We start from the raw sequence: 26,451 nt of genomic DNA on the forward strand, positions 1-26,451 counted from the left end.
TAAAAAGACCTGTTTTTCTAGTTTTTGTGCAGCCTTACCTTGCAAGATTGATTTCTTCATGCTGCTTTCTGTGCTGGTCTTGCCCGAGTAATTTACGCTGGTAGGAAAAAGTGTAGTTTCTGGATTGTGCAGGTAGGAATGAACAGGATGTATTGCAAATCAACTTGAATTTAAGGTAATAGACATAGATATGAATATACAAGATAATTCGTAATGCTAAATATAAACATCAAAATCATAAATATAAAAAACATTGAAATACAGCCTAAAATTAAGGGGTTTTTGTTTTCAGTTTGGTTGATGGCAGGGCTCTTGGAGTTGTGGTTGGGGGTCTTTTGGAGCATTTATTTTAGAGGATGTTTGGAAGGGCATTTTTGGCCACGTTCTTTTTTACCTCCGCTCTGCGTGTGCCCGGGGTGTGCGGCAGTGCTGCCGCCGTGTGGACACAGAGCGGTACTGCAGCTCTCCTCCCGCCAGTCCCCGACGCGCGTAGCAGTCCTGAGCTCAGTTCGGATGGAGTGCTGCCGCTGTGTGGACAGAGAGCGGTACTGCAGCTCTCCCCCACCCGTCAGTCCCCGACGCGCGTGGCAGTCCTGAGCTGAGCTCCGATGAAGCTCTGCCACCGTGTGGACACAGAGCGGTACTGCAGCGCCTCAAGTCCCTGGCCGAGGTGTGCGGCAGTGCTGCCGCCGTGTGGACAGAGAGCGGTACTGCAGTTCTCGCCCCTGCCGGTCCCCAGCGCGCCCCCAAACCGCGGGCTGTGAGCTCGGGGCAACGCTGCCGCCCCACCTTACAAAGCTGGCGGCAAAAAGGGTGGGGAAAAAAAAAAAAGCCTATCTTTCCTCCACTTGGAACAGGTGAGAGATGGAAACAAACCCCAAAGGATTTTCTGCTGATTGATTATACGTGACTTTTGTTGGGAATTCTCTGCGAAATCTGATCAATTGCTCCTTAATGTGGCCACGAGGGCTGTTGACCATGCCAGGCCAGATGTGCAGTCGTGCGGTGCCAGAACGAGAACCTTTGAAATGGAAACTAGGATTTATTCAATTGACTCACGACTGGGTGCTGTGCCCAGGTCCTTTGTACAGATACTGTACAGGGAAAAAACAGAATTGCACATTCCGGGTGAAAAGTATTGAATTTTCGGGAAAGGGGTAAATAAAAACAAGATGCAGATGGGAGAATTGTTTCTACGTGTAACTATTCTTATCCTAAAGGAGCCATCGGCTCTGTACCAAGACCTGAGTTCAAAATTTTATTTCTATAAAAACCCCCAAGCCCTTCAAAGGCTACAGTTTGTGTCATGTAGAATTACTAGCGGCTGACATGAGGAAATCTGTGGTTGGGGGTACTTTGGGGCATTTATTTTAGAGGATGTTTGGAAGGGCATTTTTGGCCACGTTCTTTTTTGCCTCCGCTCCGTGCCTGTGCCCGGGGTGTGCGGCAGTGCTGCCGCCGTGCGAACACAGAGCGGTACTGCAGCTCCCCCCGAACCGAGCCGAGCTGAACTGAACTGGTCCGAGTGCAGCCGAACCGGGCCGAGCTGCACCGAGCCCAGCCGAGCCCCGCCGCCCGCTCTCGTGCCCGTTAATTAGCGCCAGTGCGGTCACTGCCTAGTGAGCTCCTGCCGCACCCTGTGCTCCCGTTCGTGTCCGTGCGATGGCTGGCGGGACTCGGCAGCAGGAAAACACCGAACTTTGTGTGTTTAACGTGAGGCGCCTCCGCCTCCCCGTGCGGCTGCGAGGACCGGCACGCCAAAAGACTAGAGACTGACGCTGGCGGACCGGAACTGCCCCCGCCCTCCCTGAACCATAGAGAAAGAGGCTGGAGGACCGGAAATCCACTCCGGCACGCCCAAAGAGCATAGAGATGGAGGCTGGAGGACCGGAACTGCCCCCGCCCTGCCGGGACCATAGAGAGGAGGCGGCTGGCAGGACCGGAAAGCCGCTCCGGCACTCCAGTAGCATAGAGACACAGGCTGGAGACAGGTCCCGGCTGTTGCCGCGTGAGGACTCTCACCTTGGGCGGCTGGGTGGATTTTCACTCTTTTGGTTTAAAGAAAAAGCAAAATAAGCCCAGGAAGTAAAATTGATGCATTGATTTCATGCACAAGGGGTAAATTGGTGAGCACGGGGAAATGATGTTCCAGCAGGCGGATCACAGGGTGGAAAACGCCTTCACCGACAACTGTGGCCCTCAGAGCCACACTGGGCCCCGCGGGCTGGCTGCACCTCGGCGGGAAGGGCTGGATCCTCTTTGAGCTGCTCTTCAATACAAATAGGAATCCTACAGCTCTGCTGCCAGATAAAGTGATCTCAAAATTGGAGTCTCGGGGAGGGTTTCGAGATTTAAGTTGTTTAAAGTCCTTGGCTCTCTAAAAAGCCTCAAGTCCCGTCAGTTTAAAAAAAAAAAAAAAAAAAAAAAAAAGGCTTCAAGGCCTTGTTTTCAAGTTTTCAAGTTTCTCGTGTTGTTTAATATTTCAACATTTTCTCCGTTCCCAGCCGAGGTCCAAACAGCAACTGAGACATGAGGCGACTGCCCACCGATGGGGCATCACCTTACATTGATATAAATAATTACATGTCAATTATTTACATTTTTATACCAATACCTAGTGCTCACACTAAAAGAGTAACTTCTGCTTTGATCCAATTCACTCTAACTACCTTGTGTCATCACCACCTCAGAAAATAGAAAACAAGAAAAAAAGAAACACAAAGTACCACCCTAATTCCATCATTTTGTCCCCCACTTACCTCTATTCTATAAACTCTAAAACTACTGAATTTTTCATCTTCTACTGTGCTAAACTACTGTTTTCACATCCTGGTGGTTTACTATTCCTCTCTCAGTGTCAAAAGCCTCTCCCATAGACTAAAATCAAACCCAGTGTTTTCCTGGGCTCTGTGCCAAAGTCTCCAAATCTCCTAGACCAACTCCACACCCCCCTGTCCAAAGCTCAAATTCTCTTCCTCGGGTCCCTGGTCATCCTAAGGGGATGTCCTGGACTCCAACATTGGAGTCCAATTTTATTTATTTTTTTTTTTTAAATTAACTGTCTTAGCACTACTGCTCTTCCTGATACCCTCTGGTCATACCTGGAATGCTGTATGTACCTCCCCCCCTTAACCCTACTGGAGGAAATGCAGAGGGGGAAAGGCTTGCAGATGTACCTCACCAAGTCTAATCCTCCACCACCTTTAATGGTGTGTGCCTGTCTTTCCAACATTTTCACATCCAAAAGACCAATGCATTTTATACACCACATTCTTGTGCTCAGTGTTCCATTGATAGGAAAAAAACTGGTTTCGTTCCCCTTCTCTGAAAAAATTATCACATGGTTTCTTCCAGCTGTACTGTAGAGAACTGAGATGTTTCATATATTCCATGCAAAGCTGTTCAAAGTAATGCCTAAGATATTTAAGCTCTTCGGAATTTTATTCCCCTTTGTGTTTCAAAACAATTCCAGTGAACAACTTCAGATATTTTTGGTTGAAGTAAAACACACAGGAAGCTCTTAAGGTGAGTTTTGGGCATGGGAAGTTGGCTGAGATTGCTTTTTTTTGTCACAGTGCTCTCTGGTGAGCAATTACAGTATCTCCAAGTCCTGGCTGCTTCTGAGGAGGATCTTCTGTGTCCAGGCAGGGGAAAGTACTCAGGTATTCTGAATATTTGTTTGTGCATGCTCTGAGAAATGTATTAAATCAACTCGAGTGTAATACTTGAAGAACAGTGAATATTGCCAATGTGATAATTTATTGGTGTGATTTTATTTTTAATTTAAAAACAATGTTGTTTTTCTGTAATTTTTAGGGGATTATTATGAATTTTCTCTAGATGAGTAGTACCACCTTGCTCTTCTTGGTAAGAAAACCCTGTGTTTTTCAGTCAGTTTTTTTTTTTTTTTTTTTTTTTTTTTTTTTTTTTTTTTTTTAATGGGCCTACTGTGTTAGAAAAGCGATTTGTTTCTTTTCAGTATTTGTCAGACCACCCAAAATTTTTGCTTCCTTCTCCTGCTGTTACGTGTCTAGATGTGACTTGTTTGAATGTGCTCCAAACAACTTTCCTGGTTTATCCTTTCTGCAGGATTTCTGTGGAGGAAAAAAAGCCTCAGATGGGGAATGCTTGAAGATCTAACCAGAAACATTTCAACATGGGCAGCCTTACAGGTCTTATCTAAAATTGACTTGGATAATAATCGAGTTTGTTGTTCTGGGCAGTAGAAGGCACCCTCACCACAGAGATGGTCATGAGTTATATCATAGCTGTCATTGTCTTTAGTTTCACCAGGAGTTTGGTAAATCTCCTGTAATAGTGTAGACAATGCCCTTTTCCGTCTGCTTTCCCACAGATCATACTCTGAGGGAGTTAGCAGCCATCTGAATAAGTCTTTTATGTCATTTGGTACCAGCTCATTAGAATTTAAAGTTGCCCTCATAAAGCCTTTAAGAACTTTACTAGATCTCCCAAATTCTCTCTGTATTTTGCAAATTTCCTTTTTATCTTGGTAGGGTAATGGCTGGTAGGTTCTTTTGGTGTTTCTCTTTCCCAGATAAACAATGGGTGTCCCAGAGGGTATGCTTTCATCCACATTCATCTGAGTTGTTAGAATTTCTGCAGCTGTTTCAGTGCCCAGGGAAGCAGGAGCTATCTCCTCTCCCACCCCCTGGGGTCTGGCAGGGGGCAGCCCCTCGTCCCCATCTTGGAGTCTCAGGGGAAGCTGCTCCTGTCTCCCTGCCACGGGGGAATTCCACCCCCTGCCAGGGCTGCAGGCTGGAACCTGCCTGCCCCAGAAAAGCTTTTCATTTTTCTTCTTAGTATTAAACTTGAATTAAATTCTAAGACATTTACCCATGTCCTCATTTAATCTTTGAGAGATTTTCCTCTTGGATGTGCATGCACAACTTCTGATGAATTGAACTGCAGTCCTACGCACTCACACGATGTTTAGTCTTGTAGCAGAAACCAATTAAGTGCTTGTAATAAATGTCAGTTTGTAAAACCCAAATAAACAAACAAAAAAGCTGCAGAACACTAAAAACTTTCATTAACTATTAAGGGATTGTTTCATAATTAAAAATACTCTGGAATTAAAGGGTATTTGAAATCTCAAGTTCTTATTTGTGCACCATGTTTTTGCACTACTTCCCTCAAGTGCAGAGATTTTGTCTTGTACTTGACCAGCAGTGCAGATTCCTGTAAATGTCTGTTTGTACAGGTTAAGTGAGAAAAATAACTTTTACATGCTCCTATGCACAGATTACTGTAATGAAAAGCATTGACACATATCCCCAGTAACCAGTGAGGAATCAGCCTCTTCTCTGGCTTTACAGGTCTTCAGGCTCTGAGAAACTGGTGCTCCAGCCATCATCAGAATTGATAAAAATCAAGACTTGTCTGAGAATGTAAATTGCCTCTGGAGAAATTGAATAATCTCTCTTGAGAAACTTACAAACATAAAAACCATAAAAAAGTAGTCTCAAAGCTGCCACACTTTTTATTAAAATGGAATGGAAATACCAAAATAGTTTACAAAAAGCGTACAGTTTTACTCAACTCACCAGTCTGGAGGTGTTTTACTTACAGTCCTTTGAACTCAAATCAGGTGTAAGAATACCCAGTGTAAAGTAACACAATATTATTGGTCTCAGTGGCAGTGAGCTTAACCCAGCTTAGAATAGGCTTCCACCCATTTCTAACTACACTCACATAAGAGCAGACAATTCCCAACATTATGTACATGAGCTTCTACAACTTTTTTGCTAAAAAACTTGTGCAAATCCCTTTTATACTTCCAGACATCAAAGGTGTTTTGGGAAGGAGTCTTTAAAATACAATACAGTGCCTAGACCCACTCAGAAAAATTTAAAGCTCTACTCTAAGCTGAAACTACTTCTTCCATTAAACTTCCTCAGAAGAAAATCCTCAGTAAATCCCCAATTTAAGGTGAAGTATAAGAAAATTAATGTTACTCCTCATCTTCATCCTGTTCTTTCAAGCTGTGCAACAGTGTATTTCAAAACTATTCCCAAATTGGAATTTTCATCAAAATCTTTGAGCAGCTTTGAATAGCATAGCTGGACACTTGAAAGACTCTGCTCGTCAGAGTATCTTGCCAATGTTTATTGTTAAGCACAAAACCCCCCACTGATGTCAGGATCTGGCAGGATCCCAAACTAGTACAATAAAATAATGGTTGTTTTTTATACAAATCCTTTTCTTTTAAGGAAGATAGATCTATTTCTTCTTTACACTCAATTTTCAGATGATGTTGGAACCTGCTGTGCCTCTGCTCTTGCTTTCTAAACTGGGCACACAAGTCTAGAGTTTGGTCAGTCTAAAGAACCAAAATCCTCCACCCAATTTCATGATTATTTCCCAAATTTTGTGTACAGACTAAAATACTTTAATTCTTTTTCAGGAAGTGGCCTATACTGGGGGATATAAGTTGGAAGCATTTTCTGAATTCTTAGAAGAACAAAGAAAGACAAAAGCAGAACCAGGAGAGAAGGTGGGCATTTGATCCAGACAATGCCTGGTCTGCTGTGTAATCCAGGCATGTTCTCAGCTTGTGGAGACATTCCTGAGCTGGCTGTAGCACAGGCAGTATCCTGGGGCCCTGCTCTTGCCAGCGCTGGGGTGGTTCTTTCCAGTTTATAGCTGGTTCCATCCCCACAGCAGCTGCAGTCACGTACCACAGCCTGGCAGGGATGCACCCACTCACATCCTTGTTTTTGTCACACAAACCCCTCATCTCCCGCTGCTCATGTTACCCCTGAGTCACTACATCAACACTGGCAGTAAGCACTGCATGGCAGAAAGGAGGAGCCTGCACCCTCACAGGTGTGCAGCAACACTTGTTTACCAGTTTAGCTGGGAAGAAAAAAAAAAAAAAAAAAAAAAAAAGCTCCAGCTAAGTAAGTGTCAGTAAGTTGTAGCTAGAGTTGTTCAAATCTCCATTGCCCACCTCATTCTGCTGCATTCAGTGCAGCTTCTCTTCCTTGTAAAACAAGGATGCAACTGAGAGCAGATGATGTCCCTTCTCTGAGTAACCTGGTTGTGAATTTTGCCCAGTTCCTTGACCCTTTCTTCTCTACTGTAAATCAGAGCAGAGAAGTGTTTGCTGTCCCACAGCTGCCTGTTATTTAATCACAGACACTTCACAGCAAAAAGACGCATGGTAAGTGAACAATGTGGCTGATCTCCACACAGAGAAATACAAGCAACAGAAAAAATCCTGACATGTAAATGGAGACACTGTCCGCCCAGTGTAAGAATCCTGGGCCCTTTCTGCCCAGAAATGAAGTAGAACCACAGGGTAGCAATTGTTATTGTCAGTCTTTTCAGGTAGTAGGAAAACTGTCTGTGGGTGGAGAAACAGTTTTGAGTTTTCAGACTTATTTCCACCAAAGGCTTTAATTTTCTCCTGCCTTCAGTGCTTCAGTGTGTTGTTACTGATGGAGAGAGATGACTTAACTAGTACTGGGACACAAAAGGCTGCAGAGCAGGACCAGATGCACATCTTTGCCCAGTCATTGCACAATTCTGCTTGAATATACCCATACCCAGAGCCTACACCTTGTGTCTGCCTCTTGCATGTTCCTTAGTGCTGTGTTTCAAGCAGATCTGTTGAGTTCTACACACAGACTTTTATATGTAACATTTGAGCTCTGTATATTCTGTTGTCTCTTCGTGCTTTATTTCACATGAAAGAATAAGTAAAAAAGTCAGCTTAGAAAATACCATTCAAAACCATTCTCTGTGTAGCAAAAGGGGTAAGTAATTGCCATTTTCTCATCTGTTCACTTTTTCCACCCTAATCTGACACCCACCAAATTTTCTCAGAAGATTGCAATATTAGACCATTTGCAGTACAGTGTTCAATATGAACTCTCCTCTTGAAGTAATTCTTCATCTTCACCTCAGGGTGTTCACAAACACACAAACAAGACAAATAGGATAGTTTCTTTTGAGATTGCCAAAGAAAGACATCTTGTGCCCATCAGCATATGTGGTGTTCTAAGTTCATATTAAATCTTCACACAAAACTTCATCTAAGCTTTGCCATAAACCAGTGAAAAGGTTTGAAAACAAAGCACATTTTAGCAGCAGCTGCACTATTTCTGACCTCATTAACAAGACCTCAAGTTCCTTGGTTGACAAGATCTGCATTTCAACTAATCTTAAAATGTTAGGGTTTTTTAAGAATTAAGAGAGTAATTGTCTTTGTGAACATTTGTAATAAGTAATTTTCCTTTTCCATTTCCTTTTTTAAAAGGATCCTTTGGGAGGAATCAAAGAGGATTTCAGCCAAAAGGAAACTGTAATAACAGAGAAATAACTTTAATAGTACATAGAAAGAGAAAATTCTGAGGATTGTGGGGAATCCTTCCTGGAAGGAGCTCACTGGAAGAATGACTCATCTCAAGTGAACACAGACCTGAATAAAAAAAAAGTAAAGAATTCAGTATCCATTGCTTGTTATGTGTGACTTCTCTTCTGAATCAAATTTAACTTCTGGTTTTACTGGGATCACCTCTCACAGGTTCTTAAAATACTGTCAATTTTACTTAAACAATACTTTATTATTAATAAAACTGCTCTTCTTTGGAAAGGTGTGTATGCCATGGCAAACAGATCAAGTACAAAACAGCATTATCTGAAAAAGGTCTGCAACGAGATTGCAACTGATTGCTCTCCAAAACAGCCCTCTTGTTTTCAAAGATTAACTGCTCCCAAAAGGAAGGGTCTAACACTGCAAAAAGCATACCTGGAGTGATCTTCAGAACAAGTCATTGCAGCTAGGGGCTGTGCCCAGCAGGGCAGCAAGGCACAGTTCATGATTTTTTCATTATCAAGCAGTAAAAAATGCAGAAATAGAGATATAATTTAATTCCAGTTAGGAAAATACCTTAGGCAACACACAAAGTCACAAATGTGACTCACATTTTAATTACCTGAGGTCCCTTAACCACTCCTCCCATACTAAAGTGAGACAGGTGAAACTGCTGGACAATAGTAATTTCTTCCTGCAAGGACCAGATAAAGCAGAAATAATTCTGAAAACCTTTTCAGGTTTCAGGGAAGGAAGAACACTAACCAGAATTTCATTTCAGAAACAGGTGTTCAAAATCTCTGTTTCCAAATCATTAATGCTAATAATCACTTTCTTATATGATTATTAAGCAAGGGAAAAAACGGGGAAAATTTAGAAAAGGAGGGAACACCCATTTGAATGGAAGGAGGCTCCATCACTGCAGTGAAGGATACAGCACTGAGAGAAAGCGTGGAGACCTCCTAACCCTCACCTGTCACACCTGTCAACAAAAGAGGGACAGTTTTAAGGTACTGGACCTCTTACATATTATGATGGTTTGCTAAAAAGTGCAGTTCATGACAGGTGGCTTCTTTGCTATCCAGGTTGCAGCATGTAATTAAATAAGCACACTTTGAGATTTAAGGTGAATTATTAACTTCTTTACTTCACAGTTCTTGCAAATAAATAGTGCTCCACATGCACCACATCTCAGGAGGCTGTCGGCTGGTCTTCACTGATGAGGAGACACAGAAGGTAAAACAGTTTATATTGATTCCCCATGGGCCAGTTTAATCTCTGCTGGGATTGATGTTCATTGGGAATGCAATTAAATCCACGTAATGGAAGAGGATTCTTGTGGAACCATGTTCAGTGCTAGACCACCCTATGGTCTACCCTGGTTTTGCAGGTCTTGGATCTGGTTTTTTGAGCTGTTTCGAGCTGAGACTGTCTGAAATTGGTGAAGACCAGGGGCCAGATGGACTCCACACATTCAGGTTTTCTGCCAGAAACATCACCTACATGGGGAGAAGGAGCTGAAAGCTGTACAGGAAAACTACAGCTGAAAAGTCAGCATGGTAGAGGTGAGAGATGGGAACCACAGATGAGTTATTACTACTTGAAGCAAAATTCTTCTTTGAAGATGCCAAGTTTAATTCTCATGTTTTTAGTACAGAGTAAATTTTTGATAGAACTGCAATACAGCAGAAACAAAATCATACTGTCACTTAGTGGCATGAGGAAAAGAGGGGATGGTTTTAAAGAGTTCAAGCTAAATTTGCTGTGGGTGGAAGCTCCAGCTGGACAGTATGGGTTGCAGTTGACAGTAAGTGTTTCTCAGCACCCTTGTTAAGAGGACTTCATTTACAAATACCACAGAAACAATGACCTGTCGATTTGAACACTGAGGTTTTAGTACACCTCTCTCACACATACTGAAGTCAGTTCTCCTTTGGATATCAAACACGAGTTCTCTGGGACACTCCCAGTGGGACCCTGGGCAAAGTAAACCTGATCACTGCTGGATATTGGGTTTCATTTGACTTTCATATGACATTGGGCATTCATTAACACACAGAAGCCTTCATTTGATATCCTGGGAAATCAGATTAGGAAGAGAATGAGATGAACTGAATCCCAAAGAGAGGAAAGTGTCAGTGTGCTTCCCCTTTGCTGCTTGCAACATGATGAAATCTGAATGGCAACCAGCGCCACCAGTATATTTTGAACAACTATTAAACACAGAAGCTATAATCTTTTAATTAGTTTCCTTCCAGAAAAATAGAGCAAGCAATGTTCAGCACCAATCTGTATCTGGCAGATGGGTTTACCATTCAAGATAATGAAAAAAAATTAATTTTCACTGTGTCTACCCACTGTATACAAGGCTCAATCCTGAAAATGCTATCTGTCCTATTATGAAGTGCAAGATTACATTTTAATGAAAACATGTGACATCTCAGCAAATGATGTTCTGTTCCAAACTCTCTCAGATGTGATGTCAAGCCAAGGGGCTGAGTGCAGACTCACATGCCATGCCCTGACACATGACAAGAACTGCAAATCTACTTCATAAAGCATGTGCTAAAAGCCTGCTTGAATCACATCTCTTCCTTGGTCAAAATTCTGCCTTCTTACTGACTTGAGTTCCTTCAAGTCTTGCCCATGGCAGAAGGAGCCCATGGTGCTAAACAAGTGGCCTGGCACCTTATTCTCCCTCTGACCCAAGTCAGCTACAGAATATATCCCTGGAACAAAAATTTTAAAGTGTCACAAGGAGAATTGAGCCCTAAGTGTGTGAAATGCAATCACTTCCTTAAGCTTTGCTAAGTCAAACACTTTTATCTTAGTCTAAACATGAATTGAATCTGATTAATTTTTAAGAGTACATCATTATAACCGTGCTCAGACATTCTAAATATTACTTAAAACCATAAAAAATTAAAAATCAATATTTATTAGCCAAACTTGTTTCTGTAAATGAATACCAATATTTTGAACGGCCCACTCACATGAATAATCTCCTCATGCACATAAATAAGCCCTATCAATTAAGACAGACAGGACTAAGTAAAGAGATATGAATGCATACCAGCAATGGAGCTGTTTTAATCTGCACTGTCAAAATGATTTGGTTATCAATATGGATCAGCAGAAGCAACACTCTCAGCTAGGCATCTTATTTATAAAAATCATCATAAAGTGTAGTACAAAAAAGGGATAAACTTCAACCATCCCCAGGAAATGCTGACTTGTGTTTTTTGTTCAATGATAGCCTATTCTGCCTTAAAATACAAACTTTGAGCACCTTGCAGATAGAAATTCATCTCCTTAAGTTCTGTTCTTAAATCCTGGAGAAGAAAAATGTTCAAATTTGGCAATAATTCATAGATGCTCAGATGAACAGGAAAAAAAAATCAATCCTAATGAGAACTATAATAATTCTTTTCCTCTTTACAATGGATTAATCCTAGCTTCATTTCCCTGGAATTACTTTCAGCTGGCATTAGCATAACAACAATACATTAAAAGGGATTAATACAAATACAAAACAAATGCACCAACTGTTAAAAAAAAAAAATCCCCTTCATGTGTAGCAGTGGCATAATTGGTATAAATCAAAAGGTCTGGCTTGGATGTCAGAAACTCCTGTTGGTAGAAATAGATGTGTGCTATATGCTTGAAGACTGATGGGATAATCAGAGGTAAGGGTCTAAAGCCAGTATTTCAGGCATTTCATTCAGAGAATTGCATTGTCAAACTTTTTAGGAAGTTTGACACTTGTCTTTCCTTTCTCCCACGCTCCTGATAGTGAAGAGAGGAGAGTTTGCTCCAAGGCCACAATGATTTAATCCAAATATATTAACAAAAAGTAACAACTCACATGTTTACAAAAATGTGCTCGTGTTAACTCAAGTGGAGCTGGACCAGTGGAAATTACTCAGCTCAGATATTTGAAAACCATGCTTGCTATAATCAGCTGTGACAGGGGCAAGGAGCCTGTGTTCATTTGAAGCTTTGCTGTGGGAAAAGCTTTAAACCCCTTTGTCCCCTGTGCTTGTGGCCACGCTGTTGATGCTGTGCATCAGGAGCCTCACACAAGCTGTCAGTCATTCACTGGAGCTTGTGGCCAACTCAGAGGGATTCCAGGAGCATCTCACTGCTCACGTTTCACACTTGATTCACCACATCTGGGAAATGACACGACTGAGGGGCCAAGCCAAAGGCAGCTCTGCCATTGGTTTTGGAGCAGGCAGCTGTGTACTGCACCACTGGGGTCACATATTGCCCAGTGTGTCCTCAGTTTGCAGTTTCTGAGGATGGAAATATTCTGACCTTGGAAATATTTGCTTTCTGTGAAACATTGACAGAGCTGAAGCTGTGCCAGCACTGCTGCCCCCTCCTCTTGCTGCTGAACAAACAGGCGGTGCTGCCTTTCCACCAGAGCCTGCCAGCTGCTCCTCACCAGGTCCTGCCTGGGGAATTTACTGCACAGGAACCCTCACTATTCACACACACTGGACCTGCATCACCACTTAAATGCCACACAGTGAACACAAACAGCTAAAAAATAATTTTCTCCCCCTCCCCAGGAAGAAACAACATGCTGTATTTCATTTGAGCTCTCCTGGGCAAATGCATGTTACCAATAACTGCAACCAGTGAATAATAAATATTAATAAAGCATTTAATTGGAATCCTGTTGAAAAGCACTTTCTCCAGCACAGCTGGCAAGAGCCCCCTTGAACAAATGCTGCCTTCTTGCCAAGTACAACATAGAGTCATTACTAGTCAGCAGAGGCTAAGGACATATGGCTGAAGGACCATGGCTGAAGCCTGAGCTTTTCAAAGCATGTATTTTATAGACTGAAGTAATCTGTGAATTCTGCCTAAATTTTCCTCCTCTGACCTTGTCATTTTTGTGAAGATGCTGGTTATTTCTTATCACCCACACCACATGCTAACAGAGTCCTGAGCCAAACCAGCACCCTGGGTCAGCATTCCCTCCAGCCTCTGTGTGCCAGGGTACATCACCAATGATTGCCAGAAATACAGTTCTTTTAGACCAGGAACAGATGAAAGAGTCCATAAAGATTAGTTAACTATCCTTTCCCCTCACCTAGTTTGACACTGGTGGGCCTCTGCCTGCCTTGCCTCCAGAGCACTGATATTTGCTGAGTCAGGAAGAAAACCCACCCTCTTCCACATACCCTGATCCTTTTCTTAAACAGCTCTTGGCCAAAGTGTAGTAACTTCAACAGACTGAGGTATTTGCCCAGAAATCACATTTTCTTGGAAGAATCTGAGCACATTGCAAGAATCTGTACCACTGTTTTAGCCTGGCTGCACAGCATCAGATGCCTCTGGGAATACTTGGTTTAAGGGTGGCAATTACAGTCTTTGTAAGAGCAAGTGTGGGTTGTAAGAGCTTTCTAACTGGCATGAAATGCATACTCTAGTCTAAACTGTTTTTGTTCTAGTCCTTAATAATTTCCATGTAATCCTTTATTAAGACTCATTGAAAGAAGAGACTGGACACCTTTAAATGTTCACTTTATCGACAATCTTTTCTGCAATTTTGTCTGTGTATTTTTCTACTTGGAACCCTTTGACTAAGATGCTGCTTGGCATAAGTATTCTTAGGTCATTTCCTCAGAGAACACACTGGTGTGGAAATTTGAAGGATGTGCTCCCCCAGCAACTAGAGGACTTCATACAAGACAAGGAAGATGGTCTTCTAAGGAACACTCATTGGTGAAAGTGAACCATAATTTGCAACACATGAAAAGAACATCCCTTGTGATAAACGAACCTCTTAATTTTGAAATTTTGCAACCTGAAATCTTCTCTTCTGATCAAGAGCTACTGGGTTTTTTTCTGAACTGAACAAATTCTCATTTATATTGAGAACATGCAATATCCTTCCCCAAATACATTTATTCTTCTATGGCCTTCTTCCTACTAATTTATTCAAGCCTAGTTTGATGGCATATTTCAATCATATGGTCAAAGGTGCAAAATGAGGCTGTGTGGCTTTGGAAAATTATGTTGAGTGGTGAACAACAGGAGCTGAAGGCAATCATTCTGTACAATCATTTTGTACAACCATTCTGTATAATCATTCTGTACAGTAATTCTGTACAACCATTCTGTACAACCATTCTGTACAATCATTCTGTACAATCATTCTGTACAACCATTCTGTACAACCATTCTATACAATCATTCCGTACGGTAATTCTGTACAGTCATTCTGTACAATCATTCTGCACAACCATTCTGTTCAATCATTCTGTCCAGGACTCGGCAGCCTTTGGGGGTGCGCCAGCAGGTGAGGGGGGAGCAAGGGCGACCGCAGCTTCCCGGGAGCCAGATCCCGATTCCAGCAGAATTCCCAGGGCTCCACCGCCACCTGTCTGGGATGTCCGGGCATCCTGTCCCGGGCTTGGACCTGCATCACCACGGGACGGAGCGTCTGGGAGAGAAACCAGCGCCTGTGGCACCCCACGGGCACCCCGAGGGTCACAGGCACATCCACGCCCATGGGAGGAAAAGGGATGGAGATGTACCAGATCCTTTGTGCCTGCACAGAACACACAGCCCCAGCTCTGAGGCGGCCAGAGAGACCAGCAGAGTGCCAGAGCAGCTGGAGTGCCAGCGCAGTTTCACACAACACAATTAACCAGGGACTGCCAGTTAATTAACGCTGACATTGAGCTATTTAGGCCGGGTGTAGCTTTGGCCAGTTGGAACTGGTCTGACAGATCTGAAACCAAGAAAAAGGTTCAATCTGAGAAGTAAAACCGAAAATATCTTGACCTCGGTCCAAAGCCATACTATGCCCAAGTTGTAACTGCATGTCAATGCATAAAATCACAACAATGTCTTTTCCAAGAGTATAAAAAATATTTTGCCCCTTTCTACAGATTTGAAACAACTGACTGGACTTACATCAAAATGTGTTGTATGGGAAATGCCAGATAATTGGGGCATTGGTCAAATTGAATTCCTCACATGAAAACACACCACTACAACAGAGCTCCAGTGTTAATAATGCATGGAGGAGCTGCAAACACAGCATTGCTATGTCTGTCGTGAGACCAGGCTGCAGTTTAAAGAATGACTCTCTGGTGTTTGCAGAAAAGACACAGTTCAGCCATCTTTACTGAACTACGGTCCTGATAAAACAAATTCACAGCAAGGGTGATATCCCTGGACAACTTCCTGATCCTACTAAACCAGCCATTTTGCATGGGCTAGATTTTTGCTCTTTTTAATATCCCACTGGCTTGTTCCTCCAAGATGTTCCTATTTTGGATGACTTCCAAGGTCTGCCCAGTTCTTCTCTATTGTATTTTCATTACCATTATTTCCTTTACTACCATTTTAGGATCCTGGCTCTAGCATCTTCTCCCCTGTTCCTGGGGTTAACCTGGTATGCTGGAAGGATGATGCACTTGTGCTTACAGAAAGGTTGATCTTCAAAGGCAGTCACATACTGATGCCAGTGGAGAGTATGTTATGGGTGACCAAGGTTCACTTCTGTACAAATGAATTCTTTGTAGGTGGAGGAAGATTCAAATACAGGCAGCAAAGTTACAGCTGATTTTGCTCTCTCTGCATTTTTCAAAGCTAGGTCAAAAATGTATGAAGAGAAAAGAAAAAAATGGTTTTGCAAGAGGGGAGAAGCTCAGCTGTTGGCTACTTCTGCATCCAGTCCCAAATGCAGCCCTTTTCTACTTCAGACACCTCACACATGGAGGACCAACTATCAATGCAAGCCTCCCTTGACCATTGCTGGGAAGAGCCTCTGGATTCCACTATGGAATTATTTTAGCATGATTTAAAAAGCCTCTACTTTGGGGAAACAGTTTTAGTGCAGTTTTATTGAACCCCAGAAAAGCGACAGGCAGCAGAGACCATTTCAGCTAAACCTGAAGCGAAAACTGTCAATAGGATAAAAAAACAGTTCCCTGAAATTTTTCTGATTGTGGAGTTGCCATTAAAATTGGGTAGTATGCATTGAGGAAATGTTACACCAGGCTCTGCTGGGTTATTTCCCAAGTACAATCAAGTACAGCATTGTCATGTTGTCAGGATAAACACCAAGTACAGCTGAGAGATTATGACATCCCATGACGGCACTATCCTTGACTCAAGCCATGAGAGGGAAAATGTTCATCTCAGGAATGGGAGAACAGCCCTCATTCTCATTCCACAAGACACCGACAAGTGGGTTTTAGTTAGAAGTACTGTAATTATCCACTTTGCAACAGATAATGTTCAGTGTTTCTAATTAAAGGTAGATAACCGTAGAACTTTGTAATTATGTGGGATAATCTTTGCATCAAAATAAGACATAGCCCACACTTCATTTGCATGGGCCATGGGCATGCCAAAAACATTTCACTTCTAGCCAGCTACACCAAAAGCAGAGGAACAGACAGGTCTGTATGAAGAAGATCACACCCCTGTAAAATTCATTTCAATCAGGAACTAGCACACATACACTAATTTGGGTGGCATAAATAGTACCTACAAGGAAAGTTTGCTAGGCAGATCACCAGGTACAAACTGAAGCTTCAACCACACAGGTCCAGCCCATTTCAATTAAATTATTGGGCATCACTTTGGAGAATAGATCCTCTGGGAAGTGGCATTTCATCTTAAACCCCTCCACAGTTGTTTCTACAGTCTTGAGCCAAACTGCTTTCTGTCACAAACCCTTTAGCTTGGCCAGGTGGTCAACCATAACCCAGACAGAGAAATCTCAGGCAATCACTTTCTAAACAACCCCAAATTTCAGGGACATAAACAGAAGCAGCTATGTCACAGAATGATCTGTTGACCATCAGCCTATAAGTTATGCAATGCATTACTTGATGAGAATCAGAGCTGCACTTTCAAATCAACAATTTGTTCCTCTTTTTCTGACTATCCTGTCCTCAGGGCTAATCACTTTGATGGTTTTGTATCCAGAATGAACCTGCCTCTGTTTGCTTATGGCTGCTTCTTCAGTTTCTACATATTTTTTCTCCTTGCTTCAGCACAGGGATAGGAAAAGACAATGATTGCTTTGAGACAGTGGTAGAGCAAGGTAATAGGGAGCAGTGATGAAGGAATGTGGATGGAGGTGTTACCATGGCAACAGGGGGACAGAGAGTTTTCCAGCTTTGGGAAAGCAAGCACATTTTTCATCACTGTTTCTACTCTGAGTTCTGAGCAGCCCTTGTGACTTTTAGGGTGAGGGACAAAATTGCAAACAGCATTTGGCCTCAGGGAACTGTTTCATCATTGCAAAAGTTAAAGAGCAGCTGAGAAAGCCACACAGAAATTCAAACTGGTGTCCAGGTCAACACTTTCAACATAAACTTATGTTCCTGAATTGTGTAGTAGATCCCTAAATCCATTATTTTTTCAGAATAACTTGTAAAAATATAATTCCTGTACTCTGAAACAAGATGTTTATTATCTCATTCCCAAGCACTATATCTGCCATATGTGTCATGTAGGCACGGTACAGTCAGCATTTCCCTGCCAAAATTGAGTCCAAAAAGAAAGAGCAATACATAACAACAACAGTAGTGAAACAATCACATTACAAGGAACGTAACAAGAGTATAACATAAGAGCATATATTGATAGTCCTTTATCAGTAATAACTTTGCCCCTTTTGGATGGTACAGGTTTTGCAGATAAACAGCACAGCATGAGGGATGCACAGAAAGCTACATGTGGCAATGACATAGTTTGAGTACAACATTCCCTCTTTAACAGATATAACAGTGAAGGTACACATTACATACAGCAGCTGTCACTTACATCAACTCCTGTTCCTAATGAGGCTAGCATAAGGAAGGCCAAAACCAGAACTCCTCTCCCCCCAATAAAGTTATCAAAAGATCCCATGAGTGACCAGCTAATGCAGCTGTGCTCTAGCAGTGAGCACCAATTTTCATTTAAATGTATAAAAAAATAGCAAGAAGGCTGCAATGCTTTTCTGAGTTAAGATGAAAAACTCACTGCAAGGGTGTGTCTTTACGTGTTCTTAAATATAAAGAAGCTGTTAAAGGATGAACCACAATATAAAAAAGCCTGAAGGAAAGAACCACATGTAGTCTACAAGTTGGCAGAACATTTACAGAGATGCAAAGTTGCCAAACTTCAAAGAACAAGCAGTCTACAGCTTATAATTTCTGATACAGACTATTGGGAATGCTATTAAAGGGAAGTGCCATTTGGACTAAAGTAACAAAATGCAAGAAATTGTATTTGAATCTGTAGGTTTGCAAATGGTAAATGTTTCTACTGGTCAATACAAATACATTTTTTGGAAATAATGGTAGTTCTGGATGTTAAGGTAAAGGCTGATAATATCAGCAAGAAGATGCAAACATTTCACCTTTTTAGGGGCATGATACAGCTGACAGTGATACACGATATAATCTCTCCACCTGCTTCTTAGGGAAGCTGAGCATGACAGATAATCTCACCCTGTTTATTTTGGAGGAGTAGATAAATTCACCTGGAGAGCCATGAAGACCCTTGTTGAGGTCACAGCAGTTTTTTGCAGGATGTCACATCATTTACACTTTCCAATTTGTTTCAGGCTCTGTTCTCAATCAGAGCTCAGCAGCACACAGAATGCAGTCCAGAAAGCTTTTAAAAATTGAAACAACAGCCTAGGAGCAGGACGCTTGTGGATGTGGATGCCTCACCAGTAGTGACTGGTGAGGCATTCAGGCTGCTGGTCACCATGAGCAGAAAACCCACAGATACTTTGCCTGCCTCTGTCTGACAGCTCACCTAGGGCAGGAAAAAGCAAATCCTTCCAAACCTGTAGCCTACTACTTCTCATTTGCAGGATGGCAGCATTTAAAATCTGAATTGATACCTTCACCCACTGACACTAAACACAGTTGTGATCTCCAGGTTTTCCAGGACCAAAGGGCGCTCAGTTGCTCTGCTGCTGTTGGTCAGGGCACTTTTCTTCACAGTAGCTGTATGTCTTGGATTTTTGCTGCAGACAAAGTTGATAGTGTAGAGATGTTCTCATCATTGCTGTGCAGTGTTTACACAGAGCTAAGACCTTTTGTGTTCCTCAGCCCATCTCACCAGCAGAGAGGCTGGGAGTGCACAAGGAGTGCAGCCCAGCTGACCCAAGGGATATTCCAGACAGTATGGTGCTGTGCTTAGTGTATAAAGCTGGGGAAAGAAGAAGGAAGGGGAGAATGTTTGGATTGAAGATGTTTGTCTTCCTAACTCACCATTACATCTGATGGAGCTCTGCTTTCCTGGAATGGCTGAACACCTGTCTGCCCTTGGGCAGGCATGAATGAACTCCTTGTGTTGGTTTGCTTGAGTGTGTGACTTTTGCTTTACCTATTAGGCTGAGATGTCTTTATCTCAACCCACGAGTTCCTCACTTTTCCCTTTCTGATTCTCTCCCCAGTCCCACTGGCAGGAGTGAGCAGCTGCATGGGGATGAGTTTCTGTCTAGGGTTGAACCACAATAGCTGCTCTCAGCTGTGCAAAACCTGTGCTGAAATCTCTGCAGGCCTTTGGAACAAACTCTATGGATTCAACCACCACATAATATTCATACTCAGGGAACCTCTGTTACCAAAAACACACAGTACACTCCCAGGCACTGCACACCTCTCATTTCTCTCACCTGGTCTTTGATACATTCCACTTGCTGGTAAATGTCAGCCACTGTCAGCTCCAGTCAAATACTCAGGAAAAGAAAGAGCCTCATGTTTTCTGAGAGGACTCAACATCCTTCGTCATCCACTGATCTAAGGTGGAGGAGATCTGGAGTAACAAATTTGTCCTAGTCAGATTGATACAGAAACAGTGCTGTGTGAGCCTAGATGTGCCTCTGGGAAAATGAGAGGTCAGGTAGTAGCTGTAGGAAAATGGATATGGTCACTGGCTTTGTACCTCCCAGAGAACTGTTCTCTGGCTGTTTATTAACTCCCAGGAAAATTGAAGTTACGTGGTTTCAATTGTTACAAGCAACCTTATCAGAAATAACTGCCCTCATGTCTGAAATGATGGCTTAGTCAAGCAGAGTATCACCTCAAATGGTAATCCTACAATTTAACAGATGATAGTGCTTGCAGAAGCAGCTTTTTTCAGTTATAAAGTGGTCCCTGACAGTTCCTGCCCCCTCATAAAGGGCATGTTTATATTCACTGTGGGGTGGGTAGCTTCTAAACTGGCAGGTTAATACACTATCAGATTTTTCTAAATAAAGAATTCAATTTTCCTTATTCAAACTTCAGTCCCCAAAGAGATTTTCTGCTACCAGGCTGCTACAGTGGTCTGGATCAAAATAATGTGGTGACTGCAGCCAGCTGGTCTGGCAGGAGGATTTTAATCTGCATCCCCAGAGGTTTCTGTGGAGCGAGGACTTCACTTATACATTGCAATCACAGGCAGGAATGATACTGTGCTGTCCAAATGTATGCATTTTGGGTGGGAAAAGTTCATCAGCTCTAGTCTTGAACCTGAACTCCATCCCTAACTTCCACACACGAGGAAACAGTGAATGCTGCCTGTAAGGCACCAGGAGACTTTATCCCCCAGGCAGCAACCTGACTGAGTCATTGCCCAGGATTGGTTGGAGGTCTGAATAACTTAGACCCGAACAAGCAGATGGTCCCCAGGTGCTTCAATACCTGTTCACCTGGGATAAAAAAAAAAGAACTGTTTCTCCCTTTGCCAGCCTAGCACCAAGCCATGTTTCTGAGAAAAATGGGTGATATTGGATAAATTTCCAACCAGATGTTCCTGTAATATCACAACAGTAAATCAAAGTAAGATATAAGCTATGGTTTCCCAACTCTTTCATGCAACTATAACCTTCTGTCTTGCTACAGAAAGAAAAGAAACAAATGCCAGCATTTCTCTTGGGGAAAAAGAGAAAAGCAAAAGAAACCAGACAGAACAGATCCAAGCAAACTCTGCCACACATTCTTCAAGACTTTTGAAGCTTAACATGGAAGAAATACTAAAGCAGAGCCACAAGCTGCAAATTTTTGCATTTCCTTCCTATTTCTGTTAAAAATCCTGTCAATCACACCTCAGCAGATAAGCACACTGCTAGCAGTTTCACCTTACCATAGACATCATTTCATCTTCAGCCAGCACACGTGAACAGGTTTTCTTTTGCACTGCTTTGGAAAATCCTGTAGACATACTTAGAAAGGAAAATTCCCAGCTTAGGAGTACCTTCAGCCGTAAGCCAGTAGTCTCAGCAGAAGGGGGTTACTGTGAGATGCTTGCACCAAGTGGTGCAGCAACACTTTCAGGGCTGCAGGACAGAGCTGTGGGCCAAGCAACAGCCCTGCAAATTGGTCCAGACTCCAACAAGTTGGTCCACACTCCAACTTGTTCCCTCAACACAACACCTGGCCTTGTGAAGCAGCTATTTAAAAAGCACTGTAGCTTGGGAGGAAAAAACCCTCCAGAAATATGAAACTATTTCCCAGTTTCATTCCCAAGGCACACCAGCCCGGCTGACCATCCTTCCCTCTTCTACCTCTAAATAAACCTCCAGGTTAGAAGACAAACAGTTCAACAGTGCAGCGCGTTGTCAGAATTGATTCCTTCCAGCCTCCAACCTGACTTCTTGACTTTGCTTTATTCAGTGAGTGCCTCTGACCATGACAGCACAGCTACTATGCCTATCCTCTTTTGATCTAATCTCCTTTACATAATGGTGAGTTTAGGCATACAGGAGAAGAAAAAAGAAAAACAGCAAATAATTTTATTTTTGCATAACAATCTATTTGCAGGAGAAAAGAGATGGTAAATTGCTGCCATTTTACTGTCTTGTTTGAATAATTTTCTGTAGGAGAATTTTAAATGCCTTGTGTATCAGGAAGGGGCAGCTGCTCCGTTTTCCATATGGGTATTATGGTATGAGGCACTGATGCAATTTGGAAGATGGACTATTGACTGTTGTGAAATGATGCTGAAAATGATGCAATCAATTTAATTCTCTAATGGCCTAAGTAAGGGAAGGGAAACTTTCTGGGCATTGTTTGACCTGCCTTATGAGAGACTGAAAATTCTGTTCTGAGTAATCAGAAGATGGATCTCATTTTATACAACTTTTTTTGATTCAGTAGCTGAAGGAGGAAGAACTGAATCTCAATTTATAATTCTAGTTCCTTCCACTATTACTCAAAATGAATAAAGATGGCAGTTTTCATTCCAAAACCTGGAGTGCTTCAAGCCTTTAGATGACCTTCAAGGGAACAGCAAGACAGTCTGACTAGAGCCATCAAAAGATTTCTGGTTTAATTGGATTTTGTAGAAGTGTACTCTTTTATTAAATATTTTATAGCAATGAATTGGTGTGAGGTTTTCTTTTTTAAAAAAAATAAATAGAGAGTGAGATGGCTGTTCATCATAGGATGAAGGGAGGCATCATTTCAGTTCCCTGTTCTCACCAAGCCTGGGACACCTGGGATGAAAAATGACCCAAGTTTGTGAACCTCTTCATGTGAGTTAGAGGGCAAATGAGACCACATGCATCTTGGTGTCCAACAGAAAAATGGCCTTTTGTTCTGAAAATACAAATTATGGCAATTCTACATTCACATTAAAAAAATTAGTTAATTCTGATGCTCCACATCAGAATTAACATGTATTTCAAAAACATGAAAACTGGATGAAATTAGAATTGCTGCCTTTTCATGAATAAAATACTGACATCAAAAAGAGGGAAACGGTCACATCCTCTAGATAAACACAAGTTGCTTCAGGGAGTGTATGTACCACAGAAACCCTCATTTCTGTTACATCATTAGGTACAGTTGAAGACAAAGATCATGTAACCATGTTTCTCTCACTCTCTCTCTCTCTTTTTTTTTTTTTTTTTAATGAAGATTTTATTTAAAGAAACAGGAAAACTACAAAAGCTAGTCTTAACTCACACCTGGTGAATTGAGGTTCCATGGACACATTCAAAATAAGTATCATTTAAATAAACCAGCCCGAAGTTCAGAGCATTGTCTGCTGCTCTACATCTGCAAGGTCTCTCCTGAACCATTCCCTGGACCATACTATAGGGACAGCTCTGGTATTTCTCTCTGTTTATTGTATCATGAGTTATCACTTTTTGATGTTCTTCTGACCCTAAACACATTAACCGAAGCTGCTCTCAATCACACCAAGGTCCAGGGAGAAATGCTAATCCAAAATTTGTGAGTCGGCATTAGCTTGGTGCTGTCTCTAAAGGAGACTTGGATTCATGAATTCTGGTTTTAATTCTCAGTTCCACTACAAGTTTCCTGAGCAGGGCATTTAATTTCATTACAACTGTCACCTGCTTCAAACATACACTTACTGTTTAAACTGTAAATTACCCAAGACAGGGCCACTAACTCTGAGTGCCTGTAACAGCTGGCAGACAGCAGAGAAAGGGTCACAGCTGGACTCCAGTGCAATATTGCATTAAAATGTTACAGCACAAGTCAAGGTCCTCCCAGCCAGTGCACCCCAGCTGGGCATTTCTCCCACTCCTTCACAGGCTGAACATGCAGTGAGATGCTCTGAACAAAGTCAGACTCACAGCTTTTTGCATGAGGATGTGCAAGGAAAGTGTCCAGAACCTTGCTGGTTCAGCTTGCCTGTCAAGTATCCACCACATATTCCCTTTATAAGGAGTCTTCAGGATAAACAATGCCTGAACGTTTTTGATTAAATGCTTTTCAAGCTCTTAAAATCTCTAGTAAGTGAGTTAGTTTGCTCTGTGATATTGCATTATACAAGAATGATTGATTGAAACAAACCTTTTCTCCTCTCACTCCGTAGCTATTTCCACAAGTATTTTGAATCTGGCAAGAAGTATGACAATATTGATTTGCTCTGCACTGCTTGTTCTGGAGCCTCATCTGCAAACACATTATTCTTTATTGCTTCAATAATTTCCCTGAGTGCACAGAACTCCATTGTATTTTTCTTAACTTAGCATGTAGTGATTCTTTAAATTTTTTATGTGCTCTGAAGCAGAATATCAGCCATTTGCAGAAATGCACTGGAAAGCAACCAGAAATTTAGATGTTTCCATAGACATGTGACTACTACTTTTGCTGATCCAAAGTTCCCCACAGAGGTTTTGCTTGGTCTGGGGCACTGATAGCACACTGCATTTAATTAGACAAGGCTTCAAGTGATGAGGAGGACTTGGAAGAGGAGAGAAACTGATTCTGCACTCAGGACAGAACCTGTTTCTGTGCTCAAATGGCTCCTGCTCAGTAGAAGCAAAAGCAGTGTTTGATGCCTCAGCCAGGCCCTCAGCAGACCCTAGCAATGGGTCTCAAAGCAACTTCATTTTAACCCTTTTTCTTTCCAAAGCCCTCTGCTCATGGTGCTGAATGCACAGCACAGTCTTAAATCGCACTGAATGCACAGTCTTCGTGTATGCATTACTTGAACACTTATTCAAAATCCTGCATGACTTGAACACCTGTTCCTTGAGAGGTGAACTATAAACCCAGTGGGATTGGAAAATCAGTGCTGGGAGAAGGAGCATCTACAAAGTCAGGCTAGGGGCATTCATCCTACACTTCCTTATGGAGGAGATAAGAGGCTGACACTGGGGTCAGAATGATGATGGAGACTCCAAGGAAATGCAGTTCTGTAGCCCACTCAAACTAAGGGAAGCCCAAGAACACACAAATGCAGGCTGGTGTGACTTGAGGGAGCTTTGGTCCAGTGGTTTTGTGATGGGCCAAAACTGTCAGAATCACTGAATGTTTTCTCAGGCTGCTTTCTTGTGTTTCAGCCACCTGCTGTAACCCAGCTTGCAGGCTGAGGACCAAAACAATTACAGTAAGACATAAAACGTCCCACTCTCATTAGAGATGTGAATGAGCTGTGATCTTCACATTTAGAAGCGTTTTAAAGTTTCCAGGATACTGCAACATACAGAGTTACTTAGCAGCCTGGAAAGGTCACATCTACTCTGCCTCCTACCACTGTTTACAGAGCACAGTAGGCATCAAAAACAATAGATCATGTTTTTTCATGCTATAGATTCAGGGGGAACAGAAATTTTAAAAAAGGAATGTGTTTGCAAAATGGCAAAACTGTGAACGGGGCAAGCAAACAGTAAACACATCTTATGTCACGTGAAAAGTCACCTTTCACTGGTCTTAAGAGGAACACCAAACGTTTCCCACATCTGAGCAATCAGATTCAAGCCTTGAATAATGAGCCAAGAAAAAATTCACACACTAAGATTTCATTTTACACAACATCTGCCCAGAAGCCATTTTACACCTCAGTCTTTGATTTGTGACCAATGAAATTAACAGCATCATGTGAAGTGTTGGCCAGTGAGTTCATAGAACCAAAACCTCAAAGCTTCTCTTTGTCAATCTGCTAACTTGTCTATTTTGAGTGGCAAAGGGTGTTCCAAAATAAAGAACAGTTTTACACCCCAAGATATTGCAGTATGACACTTTAAAGATGCATGGTCTTATAACAGATTGTGTGCTAATCTTCCCATGCAGAAGATATATATCTTTAGAGGAAGGAGAATGCATAAATCGTGCAGTGCTGCAAGCATATACTGAAACTCAATATATAAAACCTTCTCACACGTTTTCCCCCTCTTGGAGCAGCTGGGTGATGTGATGCAACAGGGCTGACTCATTCCCATTGCCATTAACTCCAGACAGCTTTTCTTTGCAGGGTGGAGACAGAACATCATCCCAATAACCAACCTTACTTCAAGAAGGGCTTCAGCAACCATCTCCTTCTCTACTTAAAAAAAATAAAAGACCTCTTTTCAGCATTGTGGAAATCATGCCCAAATCCTCACATAAACATGAAAGCACAGCACCTGATGCTAAACATACAGAGCCAGGACTGCCAGTGTAACTGGCTCTGCAGCATGGTTCTGTTGCATTACTTGCTGCAGGCACACACACAGAGGTGCTATTCAGAGTCAAGACAAGGCTGCGTTAAAGCACCAAGTTCTGGCTTTGTACAAGTGAAAACTGGGTCAGGTCCGTTGCAATCAGCTGGTGCTGCCTCTACACCAGTGGGGAATCAGGCTCAAAACTAATTTTATCATATTTTTAAAGATTTTGTCAATGGTTTTAAACCTG

General features: G+C 42.1%; 1 long non-coding RNA gene across 1 annotated transcript; it reads left to right on the plus strand.

The window, feature by feature from the left end:
* Positions 1–9,542: 9,542 nt before the first annotated feature.
* LOC310915703 lies at positions 9,543–14,863 on the plus strand. The gene is made up of 3 exons (XR_014591211.1): positions 9,543–9,574; positions 9,729–9,903; positions 13,938–14,863. It is a non-coding gene; the product is annotated as an uncharacterized lncRNA (long non-coding RNA).
* Positions 14,864–26,451: the final 11,588 nt, after the last annotated feature.

This window comes from Zosterops lateralis (genome assembly GCF_965231275.1).
Source record: "Zosterops lateralis genome assembly, chromosome: 15".
Taxonomy (NCBI): domain Eukaryota; kingdom Metazoa; phylum Chordata; class Aves; order Passeriformes; family Zosteropidae; genus Zosterops; species Zosterops lateralis.